General features: G+C 38.8%; 1 long non-coding RNA gene across 1 annotated transcript; it reads left to right on the top strand.

Annotated features, from left to right (window-relative positions):
* Positions 1-307: 307 nt before the first annotated feature.
* On the top strand, positions 308-2,822 carry LOC116732278 (uncharacterized). The gene is made up of 3 exons (XR_004341756.1): positions 308-357; positions 850-1,204; positions 1,307-2,822. It is a non-coding gene; the product is annotated as an uncharacterized LOC116732278 (long non-coding RNA).
* The last annotated feature ends 8,456 nt before the right edge of the window (positions 2,823-11,278 follow it).

Raw genomic sequence — 11,278 nt, 5'->3', positions numbered from 1 at the left:
TTTCTCTTTATTTCATTTCTCTGTCAACTCATGTCACATGACTTGAGCTGACCAACAATTAAAGCAGAAGACCTGCTCCACCTGCTGATCTACTGGTTGTAACAGATTGTGGAAAAGGTGAGGACATGATGATGATTTGATCAGAAAGTCTCTTTCAATCATCTATTATTTAGTCAGAGATTAAGGAATGTGTGTATTATTATGTGATGATTCTCCAGCATAACTGAGACAAGACAACAGCGCTGGACCAATCAGGAGAGAGAAGACACAGAAAATCCTGCTGGAAATCCCGAGATGAAGTTTCCTGATGCAACAGGGGGACACCTGAGGACACAGAATAAAGAAGGACCATGTGAAGTAGGTCCTTCAATAACAAACCAAGCATGAGTTGACCAACACTTAAAGCAGGTTACTTCGTCCATCTACTGGTTGTAACAGATTATGGTGAAAGTTGAGGAGATAATGACTTGATCAGAAACTGTGGCCGACAACTGCAAACGCGCAACAAACAGCAAAACGAGCTGCAAACATGTGAAACGGCACAGGAAAAGCTAAACTTAATTATTTTTACATTTTTCGTTTCATTTCATTGAAACCACAAAAAATGTTTCCACAATAACTTCCAATTGTTCAATATTTTTTTCTATCAGACTTTGAGTAGTGTGCAAGAATTACTCAAACATGCTTTGACTTTATTGATCCCAAAGGGAAATAAAATGTAGTTGTAGCTCAGATTCAGATTCTTCAAAAGTTATTGCAGATGGCTGATTGCTGGCAGCAGGAAAGGTCTTTTGTAGCTGTCTGTATTGCAGCAAATCTGACTGATGATACTCTGTTTTCACCATACAGACTCATGAAGAGGATGGTCAGAGTTGTCCATAGCTTTCTTGACTCTTATGAAGAATCCTTCTTTGCATCATCTCCAGAGGTTCCACAGTCGTCTCCAGAACAGAACCAGAACAAATCCAGCCTTCTTTATCAGATTGTTGAGCCTTTTGAGGTTCCTGGCTCTGATGCTGCTGCACCAACAGATGATAGCAGAAGAGATGACACTCTCAGCATCAGACTTAAAGATCTGCAGCAACTTGCTGCAAGTCTTGAAGGATCGTAGCTTCCTCCAGAAGCGCAGTCTGCTCTGTCTCTTTTTATAGACGGCTTCACTGTTGCGTCTCCAGTCCAGTCTGTGTTCCAGATGAACACCGAGGTATTTATATTCCTGAACCACCTCCACATCTTCTCCCATGATGGAAATAGGGTTTCCTGTTTCTCCTGAAATCAACAACCATCTCCTTTGTTTTGTTTACAGTCAAGATTAGATGATTGTTCCCACACCAGGCCACAAAGTGATCCACCAGATCTCTGTACTCAGCCTCTTGTCTTTCTCTGATACACACAACAACTGCAGAGTCGTCTGAGTATTTCTGTAGATGACAGAAGTCGGACTTGTGCGGGAAGTCTGAACAGTAGAGAGTGAAAATGAATGGTGAGAGTACAGTGCCCTGTGGTGTTCCCATGTTGTTGACCACCTGGTTAGACACACAGTCCTTCAGTCTCACAAACTGTATTCTGTTTGTCAGGTAGTCACAGATGCAGGTGATTGTTGAGGCCTCCACCTGTGTCTTCTGGAGTTTCTAACAGAGCAGATCAGGCTGAATTGTGTTCAATGCACCTGAGAACCAAAGACCCTGATCCTCACTGTGCTGCCTGCTTTGTCCAGATGACAGTGGGTTTGTTGAAGCAGGTGTCTGATCAACTCCAACTCCATGGCGATAAGCAAACTGCAGGGGGTCCTGATATGTGATCGTCTGCTTACTCAAGTGGGCCACCAGGAGTCTCTCCAGGACCTTCATGATGTGCGATGTCAGGGCAACGGGTCTACAGTCGTTATGACTGATGGGTGACTTTTCTTCGGTACCGGAACCAGGCAGGATGTCTTCCACAGCAACGGAACCTCCTCTTGGGTCAGGCAAAGGTTGAAGAGATGCTGCAGAATCCCACAGAGGGACTCTGGGACCGACACCATCTGGACCTGCATCCTCGTTCCTGTTCAGTCTCTCCGGCTGCTTCTTCACCTGACTTCTAGATACAGAAAAGTTGGAGGTGGAGGCAAAAGGGAGCAGCAGCGTCTCCTAATGTGGTTGAAGACAAACTTGTGGAAGCAGAAGAGTCCATGACTGAGGTGGAAGATGGAACATCTGAGGCTTGACAGGAAAGCTGTGGGTCAGAGGAGGATGAGATATCTGGCTGCAGACAGGAGAGGACGATGATGATGAGCTTGTTCCTGGACTGAACCTGTTGAAGAACGTGTTCAGCTCATTTGCTGTGTCCAGAAACTAATACTGTTAAAAAAAAAAAGTCATGGTAGCATGTTTTTATGTAATAATGTGTATGTAATGTTTGGAATGAAGAAGATATGCTGCATAATCTGATGTAATTACAAAAGAGTATTGTGTCTCAGTGCAAAAACACACATTTTGTTGGTTTCTGAAGAGTAAAAATTGAACAAATGTGTTAATCACTTAAAGATTAAGTTTATATTTCACAGTCATCACAATGCTAAAGAAAAGTCTCACAACAGTGTGAAAATCATGTTGTGGGAGGAAGATATTAAAGAATGTAATATATTTTGCAGTGTCATAGGTTATTTCTATGTATTATGATGTAATATAATACATGTATTTTTGGACTTATTGTATTCTGTTTTATTTTTGTGTGTAACTTTCACTTGACTTGTGAAAGCATGGAAAGTAATTAAGCTGATCGTAGAGTAAAATAACATTTAAGTTGTAAGCAAATTCAATAAAAGCTTTTTTTTGCCGTCACTGCTTTGGTTTTATTCAGATATCAGATTTGGATCATTTGAGATGGTAAATCTGCTTTAGAGCAGTAGAACAATCATTTGATTTTCTTTTTCATGCTATTTAAACTCATTGGCATGAAGCCTGGTACAAACAAGTTATATTTTGTTTGTACCAAAACAAAATATAACTTTGTTATATTTGATCAAATAGTTTTGATCAAACAATTTGATCAAAATGTTTGATCAAATTTTAATGATCAAACATTAAAATTTGATCATCCTTTCTGGTTTAAAAATAGCCTCAAATACATAATCTCTTCTCATATTCATTCTGTTACCACGGAGTCTAAAGGAACAGATCAAGCTGATCTAAACAGACTTTGTCCTGGGAGGAACTGACAGGACATGGAGAGCTGCATGAAAAAAGAGTTAAAGGATAAAAGCACATGGAGAATATGGGTGTGAAAAGAATAATGGACAAACAAATGAAAAAAAAGATTAAGAAACATATTTACAAAAAAAAAGAACAAGGGAGCAATTGAACAAAACATGTCAACAATCAATGCCCAAGACACATTTAGCCTGTCATAAAAATGTATTGATTGAGTCATGTTTGTGATCTCTGACACATTGACTGGAGAAGTATTGTCAGTCCTAGTCAGACCTTTCACTGTCACTGGCAGTTTTTCTTGAACCAAAAGGCTAAATAGATTTGCTTTAGTAACAGCAGAACCAGAGCAAATCATCTTTTTAAACTTAGACTTAGACTTAGACTGACTTTATTGTCATTTTGCATGCACAGGGTGTATACAGAAGGAAATTTCGTTGCGTACGGCTCAGGACAATGTTTTGAGGTTCCAATGTTGTGAGGTTACTCCAGAATAAAATAAAATACAGTATGAAATATGAATGTAGATATGAATATAAAATATAAAGTGCAGGAATGACAGTAAAATAGAAGTTATTTAGCTCTGTACATGTGCAAGGTATGAAGTGGAGACCAGTTTTTGAGTGCAGTCCAGTTAGGAGTTCAGCAGTCTTTAAACAGAATCAACATATCATAGTTCCAATCCTTAAATTAGAAAAGCCGATGACGTGCAGCACAGGGCCGCTATTCAGAACGCTGCACAAGAAAAAAAAACGAGGCTCTGCCCTCTGCAGATCATGAGTACAGACCAGGAGAGAGACCAGAGACAACAACTACCTCCAGACGGAGCAGGTACCTGCAGCCTGTAAGCCTTCGGCTCCCTGGGATCAGTCCTCATGTCATCGTCCATGCATGTTGAGTAGCGAGGCCTTTTCCTGCCCCCTGTGGCCCACAATGCAGAGAGCCGGGAGTTTGCCCAAAATGTTTCAATGGAAGACTCTGATGTGTTTGGGGTGACAAATCCCAAGTCAGGTAAAGTAAACCAGCTCTTGTATCTCCCATCATTTATATGCTAAAATCGTAGGAGTAGTCAATGTTCCACTGTATTATATATAAGTAAATGTCACTGATGAGGTAAGATGCCATATCAGAGTTAGAGTAGCTTTTATGTTTGTTGTTCCTATCAGACTGATGACATGCTAATGCTCAGAAAACATGATTCCATTCTTCCTGTGAAGTTTCAGGTTACAAGCAAAACCTTTAAAACACCATTTTGTGGCTTGTCGAGTTCAGACAACAGAAGATTGAATAGTAAAACCCCGACTCATCATGTCTACTTTTCCATAGATGGACGTTCATTCTTGTTGAAAGAAAAAAGGCCAACAGCCACAAGACGTTCAGATAAAAATAAGGATAATGCAATTTCTAAGTATGATTTTCAAATAAGGACCTTCTACCTTGATAATAAACTGGTTTTGGGTTTATTAATCCTATAAATTTAGTAAAAGTTTTAAGTAGATAGTGAAAACTATCTACTTAAAACTAGATAGTTTCTTAAAATCTTAAAATAAAATCTTATTTTAAGATTTTAGTAAAATCTTAAAATAAAATTAAGATTTTATTTTAATTTCCTCGGGACCAGACCACACTAGGACTGTCTAGAACAGCCGTTCTAGAACCGCCCCTGTGCTGACAAAACACACATTTTGTTGTCATCCACCAGCCAGGAATCGTTTCAGCCCGATTGTGAATGTCTTTTCTGAAAACCCATTGTATTAAAATTGATACTGTACAGTTGTACTTTGTTCTAAGGAAGGTTTCATTACTGTCTTTTTTGTTCATATGTTTATGTATAAATAAATGTAGCCCTTTATCATATTTTGTTTTTGGTAGTCTTTAATTTTAACACTAGGATAGCTCAGTTTTCGAGTCCTTCCCATATCGGCTCACCAGGGCCAAAAGGCCGGAGTCCACCCTGACGACTCTGATGGCTCAAATTAGCATCCCTTCTTCAATTGTAAATGTGGTCGTTGACCGTCAGGCCAGAAGGTAGGAGTGTGAATAGTCCATGTTGGGGGTGGGTATCTATGATACCTGCAGGAGATCAGGTCTCCTGTAGGTAGTGCTCTTCAGTTTAGTTTTGAAGCATACATGAAGTGTTTTTGGAGAGATGTGACCTTTTGCAGCTGATCCATGATGTTGTACTGCATTATCCAGGTCATTTTGCCAAATGTACATAGAGTTTGCAAAACATAGAATCTGTTTCAAAAAATATGCAAAGGTTTTTCTAAAAGAAATTAGTAATGTTTCTCTTTGAAATAAAGCTAAGAGGGTTTAAAATGACAGTTTAGAAATAAACTAACCAAATTAATTGTGTTGATCCACCTCAAAAAAATCATGCAAAAAGTGTAAGCAAAAGAAATCTGGGAGACTTTGCACATGCAAATTTGCATGCAGCCTTTTGTGCTGTGGAGGATAAATAGGTGACTGCTGCTCCCTGCTGCCCTCTGGAAAGAGGTTCTGCAGCATCCGGTGCAGGCCCACCTGGTTCCGAAACAGCTTTTTCCTACTTGCCATCAGACTGCTGAACTCTTAACTGGACTGCACTCAAAAACTGGTCTCCACTTTATACCTTGCACATGTACAGAGCTAAATAACTTCTATTTTACTGTCAGTCCTGCACTTTATATTTTATATTTAGATTTATATTCATATTTTATACTGTTGAAAATGACAACAAAGTCAGTCGAAGTCGAAGTCTAAGGAACAATTGTGCAACTGTGAGATGCGTTGAGGCCATTACCAGGGTACTGATAAGGTAATGGCCCTATTTACAGAACAAAAGCACCTGCTAGAGAAAATCCTTCAGGCCAGTTGGACTATCGAAGCCGATATAGGTATACGTCAAAGTGGACTAACTTGAGCTATTCTAGTAGATATTGCCAGCAATTTCAAACAAAGCTTATGCTTTTGTTTTTGCAAATGTAAAAATACTGAAGCCTGTCTTCTTACTCTATATGTGTGTGTGTGTGTGTGTGTGTGTGTGTGTGTGTGTGGGTGTGTGTGTGTGTGTGTGCGCGTTGCAGGAAGAAAGCTGTGGAAATGGAGCTGGCTAAATGTAAAATAGACATCATGTCTCTGAACAGCCAGCTTCTGGACTCCATCCAGCAGAAACTCAACCTGTCACAGCAGCTGGAGGCTTGGCAGGTGGGTCAGAGGACAGGAAGCAAACAAAGGAGCAGCTTTTTTAAAAATTAAAAATAGAAACTTTGTATATGTAGTGCAACTCAACCTGTTCAGGCAGCTTTTTTAAGTGCAGTGAACTGAGACTAACCTTCCTCATCACGATTCCATTGCTCTAAGTGGTTTCATATTTGTGACTAAAAGCTGCAGTGTGTAACTTTGATCAAAAAGTTGTTTTTTTTCTTACATATTTGGTAAAATCATCATTATGTCGTGACAGTAAAGTATAAGGCAAATAATCTGTGAAAAAGCTCCTCTGCCTTCTCCCAGTGCTACCAGTGACTGGTGCAGTAATACACCGGTCAGAAACAACCAACATACCCTGCCATGAATGCTAATGCTAGTTAGAATAGCAACTGATCACGGCGGGTAAACGGTTTTCCTGAAACTGCAAGTCGTTTCTCCGCCGTTAGGACATTTAGCAGTGCATACACTGGCGTGATTGACAGCACTAAAACCTTCCTCCTGGCATTGATTGGTTATTTTTTTCTCCCCCAAAAAATATATTCATTCATTTTAGTTTTTGAGAACAAAACATAACACAAAACAAAAGCGCAGCAGTGCAGTCCAAAGGAGAATCCAAAGAAAGGGACATATACGGCTTAGATGTTTTCATCATCAGTTCGCCAGCAGCAGTGCTGTGAGGAGGAGGAGGAGCTTGATGTTTCGTCACACCGTTGTGGCAGTTTTAACAAATATGTGAAAAACCTATCTTTGTAAAACAGTTACATAGTGTAGCTTTAAATCCGCTAACAGAATCTCTGCCCTAATATTTGCCTGCTGTGTGTGCTGGCGCCCAGTAGGGGGACACCTCCCTCCCCGCCCTCTCTCCTCTGTAACCGGCAGCTCTCTCCTCTCTTCTCCTCGCCCACAGTTCGCCTCCTCAGGGCTCTTTACTGTTTGGCTCTTGTGGTTTCTGATCTAGTGGCCTTTCTCAACTTCAGTACCGCCCTCTCTCCCCCCGTGGTATCTCCCCCCCTCCTGCCTTAGAGGTGAGCCCTGAGCCGCTGTCTCACCGCTCTAACCTGACCATGGCACGCCGAGTCATTTCATGCTGAAGATCTGCTCATTTCAGGCTACTAGAACCATCCAAGCCTTCATCATCCCTGTTCCACCTCCCCTCTCTCTCTCTCTCCCTACTGCAACACTGTAAGTTTTGTTTGGAGACTGGGCTGGGGTCATCTTAACTGATCCATAGACAATCACAATTTAGTGACCAATGGTTTTATATTGGTGCCGCTTAACATACAAGCTGGCACTGAATGTGTTTCTGTTGTGGGAAAATGTGTTTTTATGTGCCCAGCCTTTCTTTTTAATCGTCCTCCAGCTGTCGGAGCCCTCTGGTGGCCGGAAGCCAAACATAAAGAGGAGACTGTGCAGTTCACAATGACCACACTTATTTTTAATACTGTAAAATTAATAAATTCTTTGCCAAGTGTTTTAAGTGGCTGTCATCAATTTTCCAATTTGTTACAAGACTTTATTAATATCCCTAGGAAATGGAAGGCAACTGTTCCAAATGAAAACCTTGCACTCCAATGAAATTGCTGTTATATTAGCATTTGTACAGACCTAGCAGAACCATATAGCATTTTAGTTTGACCTACTGCGAATGTCAACGAACATCCGGCGGACATCTTGTGGTGGTTCATTTTGACATTCGGAGAACGTCGTTGGTGGACGTTCAGTGGACGTCGTCTGATGCTAGCTGGGCAGAGAGTCATCAGTCAGAGGCTTCTTCAAAATGCTGCAATACAGACCGCTACAAAAAAAAATCCTGTCAACAGCAATCAGCCATCTACAATAACTCTTTGAAGAATCTGAATTGATGAGCTACAACATTTAATTTTCCTTTTGGATCAATAAAGTATTTTTGAATTGAATTTTGAATTTTTCTTTCAATCTAGGCTTCACGGCAGAGAAAGGTTTCCCATGTCCGAAATTGACATAGTTAAGAATGAAAGCAGAAATATAATGTCGCACCAGTAGTAAGTTTTATAAATGTCTTTGTGAACTTAGACTGGTTGGCCAGTAGGTGGCAGCATACGGAATGATAAACAAGACAACGCGATACTTGTATTATCTGCGTTATTTGCGCTCCAATTTCTCTGACGCACCAGTGCGTGCATTCGTCAATGAAAGCCATGGAAACGACGTTAGCGTTGTCAACACTATAAAAGACGCTGACCTTCTGAATTCTTCCCCCTTTGCGACGGGACTTTTGAGAGAGACGCCTGAAGGAGCCTTTAAAGCCTCGGACGGTTTGAGCTTGTCGAGAAGTCTGCTGTGCAAAACTTGCTAAAGAAGCACTTGCTGAAATACGCACTTGCTGAAGAAGCCCGTGGATAACAAACCTGCGAAAGACGGTTCCTGGCCAGGAGAAGCACCAGCAGGGTGAACAGCTGGAAGGTTAAAATCATTCTTCTACTATTTTTAATAAACGAAAGCAAGTTATTACAAAGATATTAGTGACTTGTTTAGTTTATTTTGTGTTTGTGTGTGTGTGTTTTAAAGAAATACTGACTGCTGTAGAAAAAAAAGACGAGTAGCATTCTTTGCTAGCATAGATCGTTCTTAACTAATGAGCCTTTTTCTTGGCTGAATTTCGCTGGAAATGTCAATAATGTTAAACTGTGATGTAGTGATTTAAGAAATATATGTATTTTACTGAATTATAGTCAAATTAGTTAAATTAACGTCAAATTCCTGAAAAATTAGCTTGTTTTTTGACCGTTATTTTTTGAAAAATGCGTGATAAACACTCCATTGTTTCCATGGATACGCAAAATGAAATGCCTTTAATATTATTTTTAAAAGACATTTAAAAAATAGTATTTACCCTTATAATAGCCAATCATTTAATTGTTTAGTTTCTTTATTTTTTCAAGATAGGGACATGTTGGTGTGTTTGTTTCTTTGTCTAAGAGTTTCAGGTTTGATGACTTTGGTGTCCAATTCTTGGTAAACTGGATGGTTCTTTGTCCATTTTTTTTTTTGATAAATGCCTAGACAAACATATTTAGTTTCCATGGATACATTGGTGACATTATTTAAAATGACTTCAATAAAAAATTAAGAAACACTTTGCAAACATGTGCCTCCTCCTATTTAATGATAGACTTTAATATGTGTGTTTAGTTTGAATTATAGTCAAATTAGTGAACTAATTTTAAAAGAAAAAAAATACATTATTTGAGTTGGTTAAAGTCAGCTTTGATGAATTCTGGCTCTTTGTTTAGGAAGGCATAATTTGCATTTTTGGGCTGCAACATATTTGTGAGTTAGTTGAATTTGTATTGTGATTCATATGCTAGTTATTTGACATTTTGGAAAATGTCAGTAATGCTGTTTGTAGTTGTTTTGGTTTGAAAGAAGTTTTGGAACCAGCTTTTTGAAAAATGTGGTATGTGTAGTCTCCATGGATACATTGAGTCAGTAATGCTGTTTGTAGTTGTTTTGGTTTGAAAGAAGTTTTGGAACCAGCTTTTTGAAAAATGTGGTATGTGTAGTCTCCATGGATACATTGATTAAATAACAACATACAACTTTATTCTTATAAAAAATCATTAAAGAACAATCAATGTGTGCCTGTTGATTTTACAAAGTAACTAAATTATTTAGTTTATTGTAATTACTCAAGACCAGAAAAACAGCCTTTTGTTCCATTGCATTTTAGTGACATATCATTTTCAGAAGTTACTTGAATGTTAACAGTGAATGTTAAAATTCATTAGAAAAACAATCATCTCAGGTTCAGTTGGTCCAGTTGTGATTCATTTGTTAGTTAAAATCTTGGAGGATTGTGGGGGTTTGACACGGTTTATGTGGTTTAAAAAGTTAGTTCTGGTTTTAGAAAATCTGTTTTGTTTTATTCAGATCTTTGGAATAAGAAGTCAGTGCCTGGTCCAGGTTTCAAAAAATGCCTCAATAACACATTTGGTCTCCTTGGATACGTTGCTTGAAATAAAACCTTAATACTTGAATATTAGAAATGTTTTAGATATATATTTCTCCTGTATTATTTCTAAGTAGTTTAGTTTATATTTAAACTTATTAGTTTGCTTTTTCTAAGAAAGAGGAGTTTTCAATAATTAGTTGTTTACGAAATGCTGTGTTGGTCCTTTGCATGTTTGGAGCTGTAATATATTTTCACGCTGATTACATTTTCAGAAAGAGTCTGCAATATTAATAGTGGTGTGGTGATTGGAAAACTTTTTATTTTAGTTTGAGAGAATTACTTTTAGAGAATCCATTTTGTTGATGTTTTTTGTCTCCATGGAGATGGTCATATTGAAAGAAGCATTTGGAGCAATATAATTGTGTGAACATTCCTCTGAGTTTATTGCTGGGTTGTGTGCAGCCATGATCTTCAGGCTGATATAATTCATTTCATAACACTACCTTCAGCCATAACTGAGCCATTTGGAGGAATATTAACATGTGATAATAAGACTTTGAGGCATCATGCACACATAAGCACTTTGTATTGCCTTGTTGCTGAAAATGTGCTATATAAATTAATATATAAATATATATTTCAGTGTTCCCTCTAAACATTGCTTTGGACTTTTGTGATTTTTTCAAGATACACAATTATAGCTTTTTTTGCTTTGCTTTTTTTCTTCACAGCCCATACCATGGCGCTTCCAGCAGATGGATCCCCAATGTTGGAGGGACATCCTGATAATGGTAAGGAACAAGGTAAGTTGTGGTTAAATGAAGCCGACACGGTTTCTGAAGACCATGGAGAGGAGTTGAGGTATAGTTCATCTCCGCAGTTTGTGGACTGTTCTACCAGCTCCAGTGATAGCAATATTACCAGCTCCAGTGGTAGCTCTACTACCAGCTCCAGTGGTAGCTCTACTACC

The sequence above is a fragment of the Xiphophorus hellerii genome, chromosome 14 (assembly GCF_003331165.1).
Source record: "Xiphophorus hellerii strain 12219 chromosome 14, Xiphophorus_hellerii-4.1, whole genome shotgun sequence".
Taxonomy (NCBI): domain Eukaryota; kingdom Metazoa; phylum Chordata; class Actinopteri; order Cyprinodontiformes; family Poeciliidae; genus Xiphophorus; species Xiphophorus hellerii.
This window is presented reverse-complemented; position numbering and strand designations above follow the sequence as displayed.